At 41.3% G+C, this 11,057-nt stretch overlaps 2 non-coding genes across 2 annotated transcripts; both read left to right on the forward strand.

The window, feature by feature from the left end:
• The first annotated feature begins 16 nt into the window (after positions 1-16).
• Positions 17-88, forward strand: trnat-ugu (transfer RNA threonine (anticodon UGU)). Its single transcript has one exon. It is a non-coding gene; the product is annotated as a tRNA-Thr (tRNA).
• A 531-nt stretch (positions 89-619) lies between these two features.
• Positions 620-691, forward strand: trnat-agu (transfer RNA threonine (anticodon AGU)). Its single transcript has one exon. It is a non-coding gene; the product is annotated as a tRNA-Thr (tRNA).
• The last annotated feature ends 10,366 nt before the right edge of the window (positions 692-11,057 follow it).

Below are 11,057 nucleotides of genomic sequence, written 5' to 3' on the forward strand. Positions count from 1 at the left end.
TTTTCAGTTTAAGCAAGGCATGGTGGCCAAGCGGCAAGGCGTTGGTCTTGTAAACCAAAGATCATGGGTTCAAATCCCATCCGTGCCTTCAGCGTGATCTTGGAATGCTTTGCGTTTGCGAAGGGCAAGCACTAAAACCTTGAGCCAGTACTCAAAAGTATTAAGCTTGGCATCTTTCTAATCATTTGTTAGCTGAGGCATGCATGCTTTTACTGAAATTGAGTTGCTTTTAAAGGATGCTTTCAGAGTCAGTGTGCAAAAAAAGAAACAAACTACAACAAAACATAGACGGTTATAAAAGATGCAGAGGTGCTACAAAAACTGCTTAAAATCTTATTCTAATGGACATCAGAGTTTGACTGCTGTTTGCAACGAACAAAACAACAACAAAACATAGACTTTTATAAAGGATGCAGAGGTGCCTTAAAGCTGCTTAACATCTTATTCTAATGGACATCAGAGTTTGACTGCTGTTTGCAACGAACAAAACAACAACAAAACATAGACTTTTATAAAGGATGCAGAGGTGCCTTAAAGCTGCTTAACATCTTGTTCTAATGGACATCAGTTTGACTGCTGTTTGCAACGAAACAACCCCCCATTTTTTCAGTTTAAGCAAGGCATGGTGGCCAAGCGGCAAGGCGTTGGTCTAGTAAACCAAAGATCATGGGTTCAAGTCCCATCCGTGCCTTCAGCGTGACCTTGGATGGTAGGTGCTTAAGTCACTGCTCAAAAGTGTTAAGGCTGCCTCCTTTCTAATCAGTTGTTAGCGTCACTCCACCTTCCATGTGTCTGTTGTAGGACTGTCTTGGTTGAGGCTCCTCTGCAACTCCACACGGTGATCTGGGGGTGGTGCTCCTCTTGTTTGTGACACGAGGGTGTCCTCCAGCTATTGAGGGATCACACTCCTCAGGCTGTTGCGAGAGTATGGGGTGTCTGGCCCATTTTTTGCAGTGATGGCTGAAGGCATTGGGAAATTGACAGACTGGTTGGTGCTGGGTCTGCTCTGATGCATTAGGTGTGTATGTGACCATAGATGTCTAGCAACATTAAGAACAGAATTGGACTCATTTCAAAGGAGGGCAATGGTCTTGTAAGCCAAATGTCTTGGGCTCAGTGACCATCCATGACTTTAATGTCAACTGGAGACAATGTGTGGAAAGGCCATTTCAATGTGTAGTCATGGCCTGTCCAAACAGATGCAAGCAATTGTGGGGTATAGAAGGGGAAACCAGCTAGCTTAAACATGCATTCTTTCTAATGACTAGCAGAGGTCACTCTTCATTCTCTCTTTCTATTCCCACTGATCAGTTTAATCACTGATTGTGACATGTGCCTTTGCTACTTTTAAGAGACGGAGATGGCTAGCAGCACTGACAGGATCAAAGATGATGATGTCATGGAATGTGAGAGATCTCAACGACTGGAACTGTAAAGTGATTTGAGCCGAGTCGATGTGATTTCTGTATCTGCGTCACAGCCCCGGTTGTTCAGCTTAAGCAAGGCATGGTGGCCAAGCGGCAAGGCGTTGGTCTTGTCGGGTTTTTTTGCGGCTCTCTCCCCCTGTTGCTCTTACCAGGCGGAGGGGAGACCAATGGAAGCAAATGCACCTTGAGAAAAGCTCCACACTTCACAGAAACTCACTGGAGATGAGCAGGTGTCGTTTCCAGGATTTATTGAAGCACAAAGTTAAACAAAGTTCGAGATAGCAAAAAGTTAAACAAAATACAAGATAGCAAAAGTTAAACAAAATGCAAGAAAGCAAAAAGCCTCCCGAGAGTGAGTGCCTGGGTGCTGTTATAAGGTGGTACAAACCCAAAGAAATAAACGTCCAGAGTTTAACAGAATATAAAAACAGAAGCCCTCTCGGGAGTGAGAGCCTGCAGCCGCTGCAAACACGGGTGAGAGGAAGAGCAAAGAAGAGCGCTCCCTCCCAAGTTTGCCATGCCCTTATATAGCCCAATCTCACACCTCCTGCAGCTGTTATCAGGGGAGGGGACATATTAAGATGCTCCTTTAAGCAACAGTTCTATGAATTGATCTCAGGGGGGCTAGAAAAAACCCATCTTTCCCACGTTCCGAAGTCCAGGTGTGCCTCCTCCCCTCCCCTCGGGATTCACTCCGGCTACTCGCCCCTCCCCTCGGGAGAAGCTGGGTCAAAAGTGCACTGGGTAAAAGGTGAAGCTCCTCACAAAGGTGGGGGCTAGCATTACTTAATGGAAAAATCCCAGGTTGCCTGCAGAGCAGGCCTTTTCCACCTACCTATGCAGTGCTCCAGTGTGTGAGTGACAATATAGGTGACAAATAATACATAATGTGACCATTAATTAGAGTGTGTGATTAATATATATATAACAATACATGATATAAAAATATTGATATAAAATACTGATGTCATCAAGATAAAAATACACGACATTTCCCCCTTTGATGCCTACTGGTATCAACACAACGTATTTTTATCAATTCAAGAGTAAATATTTGTTTAAACAAGGTGAACATTGCAAAAACACTGCGTGAGCTGTTTTTATTGATATAAACATTTGCAAGCTTCAAACTAAATCTTCTCACTCACATGGTGTGCTCGTCACTCTGGATGCTAGAATAAATCTCAATCCAGAACAAACAAACTGATCTCACCAACACAGCATCCTCACTTACAGTGCACACCACACAGGTCAGAGGCACCTATACTTAGGGGCACAAAAGATAAGGCACTCGAGATATAGTATCTATGTGAAAACACAACAATAGCGGCAATAGCAAAGACAATTTCAGTGTTAGACAGACTTCATAACATTGTCAGCATCTTTTAGACGATCATTCAGTCCTCATGATGTTGTAGCATCTTCTTCAGGCTTCTGTGAGGACCACTTCCTCCATTCCACCTGTTCCCCCTTCGTTGCTCTAAGCAAATCGTTGATGATCTTCAATTTCAATTCTCACCAGTGAGCTTCTGAATCTCACTGGTTTGCTCTCCATCGACGACCCTGGCCGTAGCCCACTTACTGGTGACAAAATCAGTGTCACTGTCGAGCTCTGCTGCTTCATCCGTTAGCTGACTTGTTTCACAGACTTGGTTGCTTGAAGATGCGTTTAGCACTTCTGAACTGGGGGATCTCTCAGATTCCCCCTAGTTAGCGTTGTTCCCGGTGAGCCTCGTGCCACGGGTGTTAGGTGGCACTGGCTATCTGCTGTCATCAGAACTCCCACTGGCTGGGGAAGCAGCTCCCAGGAGTCACGTAGGTGATGTCATCATGTCGTGAAGGCCCCTCAAACGACTTGGTTCCAATCCAGGTGGCGTCCTCAGCCCACAACGCGTTCTTGTCGAGATGGTTCCTTCTGCTTCCAGAAGATCTAAGAAGATCTGGGTCCGTGCTGGATACCTGCTCTGCTGAGTCTCCTCTCTCCTTTAGCCGTTCCACGACAGGGCGAGCCCTCGCTGGTCACGGATCTCAACAAGATTTTCTCCAATACGAGGCCAGGCTCGGCAGCCTCTTGGCTGGGGGGGCTGAATGGGACTGTCAGAACCTTATCTTCCATTCAGGTTTTGTTGTTACTGCTTATAGCATAAACATAAGATTAATAATATCCATAACATGCAATGCTAGATCTTCTTGAAGTAAAGCACTCCCTTTTCTCCCTTTCTTCTTATTAAGTTGTTTTTATATTTACACTTCTCTTCATTTTTATGCTTTTATAATGGGTAACAGAAAGGATGGCATCTACAGTTGTTATCTTACCTGGGGAGTCCTTGCCATCACACGGTAGTGTATTTCATAAGGCAGAATATACTCAGTCTATTTTGCATTGTCATGTACAATATTTCATGCAGTTACCCCTTGTAGTTAATCATTTTGGTTGTCATATAATCTTTTATCTTTCAAATTTAACATAGGTTAGAATAATACTTTGACCCAAAGCAAGCTTTGTTTGCTTTACAGATGGACTTCTAAAGCAGATAAGCATCCATTATATTTGTCTAATAGGAGTTTCTTCTGTTCATTTAGGACAGTATCTGTCATCTGTATCCCCAAACAATTATGGGGTTCCCCAGGGTTCTCTATTGGGGTCACACTCTCTTTTCTTTATATTTGCTTCCTTTGGGTTCCACTTTTGAAAGGCACATCATTGCCTCTCATTGTTTGGCAGATGAACTACAAATATACTTACCTTTATAATCTGACTGCTTCTGCTTCTATGCAGACACTAGTAAACTGTCTTAGGGATATGTACTCATGGCCGGAGACAAACCCTCTTAAGTCAAATAAAAACAAAACAGAAATTATTTTATTTGGACCACCCCACCTTGGTTGGGTATGAGAGCGCTATTGATCGTTTAGCCTCCTATTATCACTCTGTTATGTGGAACCTTGGTGATTTTTTATGGTGTTCTAAAACTCAACAAACACATTAGTTTTGTTGTTAAGATGAGCTTTTCCAATTAGTTAAAAATGAAGACCTTTTTCCCACAACATGACTTAGAGAGAGTAATTTATACTTTTGTTACTTCTTGTTTCAACCTAGTTATAATTCTTTATACGTTGGATGTGATCAGGTGTTACTTAGTTATTTAACTGAACTTTTGAAACCCTATATTCCTACCAAAGCCCTGCGGTCCACAAACCAAGTGCTCCTCAGTTTGCCTAAATCAAGGCTGAAAAGCAGAGGCAACAGAGCCTTTACAGTGGTGACATCTGATCTCTGGAGTGATTTACCCTTTCCCATGAGAGCAGCCCAAATTCTCAATCATTTAAAAAATTTAAAAATGTTATATTTGCTTACATACAGATTTATTTGAGTTTAGTACCCTTGGTTTTACTGTGCTAACACAGCTTTTTCTTTTTTTCTGATTGATTCTTAGTATACATTTATTTATTGTTGGTTTAGTGACTGATCAACAAAGCATGTTTTATATAAACTATACTGCACTTAGCTCACTTGAGATTGTTTTAATATTCTATAACATAAATTTTAAACTAACTTGATGCACCCAAGATATTATCATATTTAGACAAGAAAGACCTCACTTTCTGCACTATGTTACCTATGCGGAGCGGTATTAATACTATTATTATTGCTAATGACATAGCAAATCATCAGCCTCACTTTCTAAATTCCTCCAACAATTATTCCCCCTTGAGGCTGATGAGTGCTTGACCATAACTTCCTACCTCGGCTCCACTGTCTGTTCTCCAGCTTCATGCTGACCCCCTCTGTATTCAGATTACTTATGTCCAGTGAAGTGTCACCCTTTAGTTCTCCTCCTCCTGGAAAGACAAAGTTAGCTCTGCCCAGGCTATGCCCTCGATCACACCTTTGACATCTCCTGGCCATTTGATTTTAAAGTAATGGCCACTGCACTGGGAAGCTGTAAAGCATCAATTAACTGCAACACAGCCTCTCCATATACTAGAGGATTGCCTTCAGCTCTGTGAAATCCTCTCTATTTCTAAATATTAGCATTAGCATGACAAACCTCATTAACCTAGGCTGAAGCAATGTACAAATTAAGTCTTACCTGTAGCCAGTGTACAAGCTGCTGTTAAAGCTTTTTGATCTGAGATCAGCGATGAACTCAGCAGATCAACCTTCTGAGCTTCCAGAGCAGAAAAACTTACACCTGCAGAATTAAGTTAAACAACTGTGCAGCCCACATTACAGCCACACTCATCCCTAAAACAAGAACCATCCTAAGGCAGTGTTAAATCAGCTGTAATAAATTCATTATGCACATTAATTTTCTCAGCTCCTGAATTCGTCAGTCTGTGGCACAATCATGAGGAGTTCATTTTGGAAACAGGGTTAACATTATTACATCTTTAATAGTTCAGGGGCAGATAATCTTACCTCCTGCCCCGTAGTTTTATTTGAGTGATGACAAACCTCGGGCAAAAAACAAAACACACAATTGATGTGGCATACAAAGAGCTACAGGATGACCTGGAGTTAAAATCCTAGTTTCTGAAAAACAAAGTCTGCTGCCATCAAACCTTGATAGCAAGGTGAGAAGCCAGCTTTCATGTTATCCAATTTTATATTGTAATAAGGCAGGAACCGCTTACCTACTATGGGATCCTGCGTAAGGGCAGCTCTTACCTAGCCCCTGCTATTAGCCACATATAAATGGAAAGGTTACGAGTAATCTGATTACCCAATGCTAGGTCAGATTGCGTGTCCTGCTTCAGTGCATCAGATGTTGCTTCAGCTCCCACCGACCACTGCAGCTAGGGATCAGAGTTAGTTTGTCCTGCTGCTTTATTAAAGCAGCAGAGATGCAGTTTTAAACACATAGTCACAAATCCACCGTCTGCTGAATCCTGTCATTCCCAAACACGTCAACATTCACCAACCGTTTGCGGTTGTCGGTTTTAATCACAGTTTCTAATTGAGAGAGAACAATTAGCGTCCTCTGTCCACCAAACTGTCTTCCTAGATATTCAGTGGTTTGTTAGCAGAATTGCAGGAATTCTTCTCATTTTGTTCTTTTAGAGGACGACAAATCGGCTGCATGCTGTGAGACCGTACTGAGAATATTCAGATACTTCAAGTCTTACACTAAAATTTGGTTGAAGATGTTAGGGCTGTTAATCACAATTATCACAGTTATCATAGAATGTACTAAGTACTAAACATAAATACCACTTAATATCTGGTGCACTGTTAGAAAGCAAAGATATGGATTAGGAACCACAGGTGTATCAGAATCTGCAATTGCATCAGTATGTAACTGTCCGAATTTTGGTTTTAGTGTATGAGCCTTAAAAGCACTCCAGCCTTCAATAGCTCATCAATATTAAGCCTGATAGCTTCAATGGCATGTGACTTAAATGAACTTTGCCTAATTTATTAAGGTAATTTGACCCCAGGTTTCAGCTCAACTGTATCAGGCTGGACAAATTTGAGCCTTCCCTCATTTCAAGGATTCAAGGATTTTTATTTGCCATCTGTGCATGGACCGAGGTCCAGACACCTTGGAATGTTTGTGCAGGGCTCTCTCGTAGTCAGCCAAGTATACTGCGTTGTTTCACTCAGTTGAGATGGAACCTGTTTCAACAACTACTTATGTTCAATGGTAATTGAATTTGATCTACACATGTTTATCTAATAAACTATCCATTCACACTTCAATCATACTTGGTGGTGGTAAGTGTTTTGTCCTTAGAAATGTGCATGCATTTATTGTGTAGTTAGATTCCCTCTAAAATAAGCTTTGTCTTGTTAAACATCAGTGCAGTACATGAGAGTATGTCCACGAGCAATCAGCAATGAGATGTGGCCCAGCATTTGACACTTGTTACCAGTTTTTCAGTCCATCAGGTGCAGCAGCCACACCCTGTGGAGCAAAGTAGATGTAGTCACCAGTAAAAATGAACTGATCAACAAAAGAACATTTTTCTCTTTACGTTCCCCTATTGATCAGCTCATCAAAGCACAGTCCATAGTCTTTGGACTCCAGTTTCTCATCAAACAGTAAATGTAGAGCAATCCAGGCTCCTCAGCTCCTCAGTCTCCTCCTTTGCATTCGTACCCAGAGCTCCCACATTTCATCCATCGTTCATTTAACATGGAGTCTTCAGTCACTGGCTGCAACCAAACCACCTCAGGTTGAACCCAGACACAGTCTCTGTGTCTGTTGGCACATCATCACTCTGTGTGCTTCCTCAGTTGACAGTTTGCATACAGTTCATCACTGTTGCACACGATTTTGCTTCTAAAGAACACAGAATGTCTTTTCTCATAAGACTTATTGAAATGTCAGCTCACTTGACAAATTAAAGGATACGTCAGGTTGCTCCTTTTCCTCTTCAGGCCTTTCTGGACCTCCTTATGGCCAACAGGCTGATGGTCTAGCCCAAGAGGTCATGTGGCAATCTCTCTGGAGGTGACCTGTGAAGTTACCTCTAAGCAGGTGTTTCTCTGTTGAGTAGGCTGAGTGAGTCCAAGCAGCGGTCCTGGCTGTGACAGTTTTCTCCTTCCTCCACGCCAGGTCACTCTGCCTCTCATCTGCTTCTAGTTTCTCCCTCTCAGGTGTACAAGTCCAGATTGTTACCTTGATTAACATGCATGTGTACAACAGGCACAGCAGATTCAGTTAGAGTGTTAGGAACAGTTGGTGCAGGGAATCCACTCGTTACCTGTGTAGTGCTGACAGCAGGAGGAGCTGGCTGGGTGGACGAGAAGAAGCTGCAAGACTCTGAGCAGTGTTAGCAGTCAGCACTGCAGCCTGAGCCTCAGTGTGCAGTTATCAGAGGTGTTTAGCCTTCTTCTTCCTCTGATTGGTCAGCTCTCAGTCTCTCCTCCGTTGGAATGTACGCAGCCCTTTTGTTGGACTCTCCTCCTCTCTCAGGATTTCTCCTATCTTAGAAGAGCTCTGCTATCAGGATACTGCAGCCTGAAAAACTCCACTATACAGTGTGTTGCATCTCCAGTTTCACATCATCAGGCAGGTTAGTCTGGAATACTCTGCTCAGCTCACTGGGATGTCTCCCAAAGAGCTTAAATGTCTCAAAGTGCAGAGCAGCTCCTGCAGCATTTTCTTCAAAGGAAATGATGACTTACTTGGTTTTTGTGATGTTGAAAACAGTCCATCACCCAGTCTCACCATGTCCATAAGCATCCATGGCTCATGGGTAGACACACCTCACCCCCTTCACGGTGGAGCACATAGACACATTGCGCTCCCCCTTCCTCCCATTCAGGAGGTAAGAGTTCTTGTGTGTCTGGACGTCACTTTGCTGGCTGTCCGTCTGGTGTATTATCTTCCAGCCTCTGCAGCCGTCTCCCTCTTGCTCCTGCCTCCTTTGCAGGAAGGCCATCCTCTTCCTTGTCCAGCTGTTGTTATTGTTGTTGTTTAGGAAGGTTGCTGTGGAGACCTGCAGCGTCATCTGTAAATCATCTCTGGACACAATGTTAGTAGAAGAGAACAGATTGCATTCTGCTCATGTACTCTGCTCATTATCTTCATGGTTTTTGTTTAAAAGTCCACCTCTTGTGTGACGTCACTCACTGCAGTTTGCTCAGAGGACATGCTTCTCAAAAATGATCTTCAAGCACTTAAAGAATAAAGTGGAGGCATTTTCTGCCACAATGGGGCAGAGAAAGACACTTCAGGAATTTTCCCTTTTTTTTTTTTTTCACCTCCACTTTATTACATCATTTCTGTTTACCATAAATTTTGCTTTAATCTATTTCCCCTCTATCATAACCCCAAAACCACTTTCTATCAGTAAACGCATTCTCATCTCTATGTCACTCAGCAACATGCCATGTTAAAAGATACCAGGTGAAAGTCAGAGATGGGAGTCCATCATTGTCATTGTGCATACACCACACTCCTGGTTGGAGGTGGATATTACCGTTTTATTACCGTGTGCATGGGGCTGTGGATCACCCCCCTGTTTTAGAGGATCTCCATGGGTTCCTGCTCCACACTCGCTCTCTGAGAATAACACAGTGTCCACTGTGAAACAATAGCTGTCTCTTCTGGCTATAATTTTTACTCAAAGAGTAATCTCTCAGCACCATCAAATCTATTTAATTCATTTGTTATTTATTTTAAATGTGTTTATTTAATAATTTGGTAAACTTACAGATTTACTTCTATAACTATGTTTGGAACCAGGCAGATATACAGCAGAGAGGTCATTACAACTCAATTTACCCCCTTCATCTAAACCCTCCGGTATTCAAAGAATGTGCTGAGGTGAAGACATCATCTGCACTGAGAACACACACACAAATATCCAAACAATATTTCCCGAGGACCAACTTACAGATTTTTCTTTTTCTAGGAACTCCTTTTGACTTCATCTTGAATTATGTTTTAAATTAAGGTTCTTGTGAGTTGTCAAAGCTTCAGGTTGATCAGCTGAGTGTCCTGCAGTCTCTCAGACCTGTTACACAGATGTGTTTCTAATAATCAGATTATCTGTTTCTGAAATTCCTTTATCTCCTCAGAGGCTCAGCTGTTATTTCATCCTCTCTAATCTATTCTCACCACTCCTTTACCTCACTCACACCTACTACATTTATATTTTCACTTAAATCTATTTATTTTAGGCTCAGTTTGTGTCCAAGCTATATTATTATCATTACTATTTTGTTATTATTTATTATTCATACTATTGTTATTATAGCTATTTTATTTAATTCTCTCTTAATTCTCTCTTCTTTCCTTTTCTCCCAAATATTTTAACGTTTATTTCCCCTTATTCTTCCAAGTTTAGGATTCATCCTTACCCATTCTCTTAAGCTTTTTAATTTTATTTGACTCTTTTTCTAGTTAATGTTACTTCTATTATTAGCTTTAATCAATCCAATTATTCTATCAGAGGTTTTTCACTTTTAAATGGGTTATTCTTTTATTCAAATGTATTTAAACTGTTCCTGTTTTCCCCTTTTGGTCTCTAATTTAACACTTCTAGCCCCTCCAGATTATCTACTTTTAAACTTTTTACACTCTTCAATATTAACTTTAAACCTCAATGATTAATTTTCCTAGTTTGCACTTATTTCTCACAATTTTATGCAAACTTTAATTCACCAATTGTATAGAAAAGCAGACAAGCTCTGCTTTTAATATACACACCAACAGATGTATGCTGCTGCAGGCTGAGGCCTTGCAGCCTGCAGCAGGTCCATCTTCACAGATCACTCCTCCACTACACTGACCACCAGTTCATGAACACATCTATTAATTTATTTGATCTACACATTATTTCCCAGTTATTTTATTGTTACCATTACATAATGTTATCTATTATTCTACTACAGCTGTTAGAGATTTTATTTATTTCTTCACTATCTTCTAGTTTTCCCCAAGTATTTCCTCCCTTATTTTTACCAATTTCTCCCAATTGTGTCACTTGTTCTCACTGACCTATTTTAAACTTCTAATTCTAATCTACTTCTTTTCAACTTTTCTTTTGACCAATATCAAATTTAACATTGTTTGAATGACTTCTGGCTCCGGCAGGAGCTTTGTTTTGTTCACAGGGCTATTTTTATTTGAGCTCCTCCCGATTATCCTTAACCTATTACTGGTTACAAAGTTG

Source organism: Archocentrus centrarchus, chromosome 18, assembly GCF_007364275.1.
Source record: "Archocentrus centrarchus isolate MPI-CPG fArcCen1 chromosome 18, fArcCen1, whole genome shotgun sequence".
NCBI classification, from domain to species: domain Eukaryota; kingdom Metazoa; phylum Chordata; class Actinopteri; order Cichliformes; family Cichlidae; genus Archocentrus; species Archocentrus centrarchus.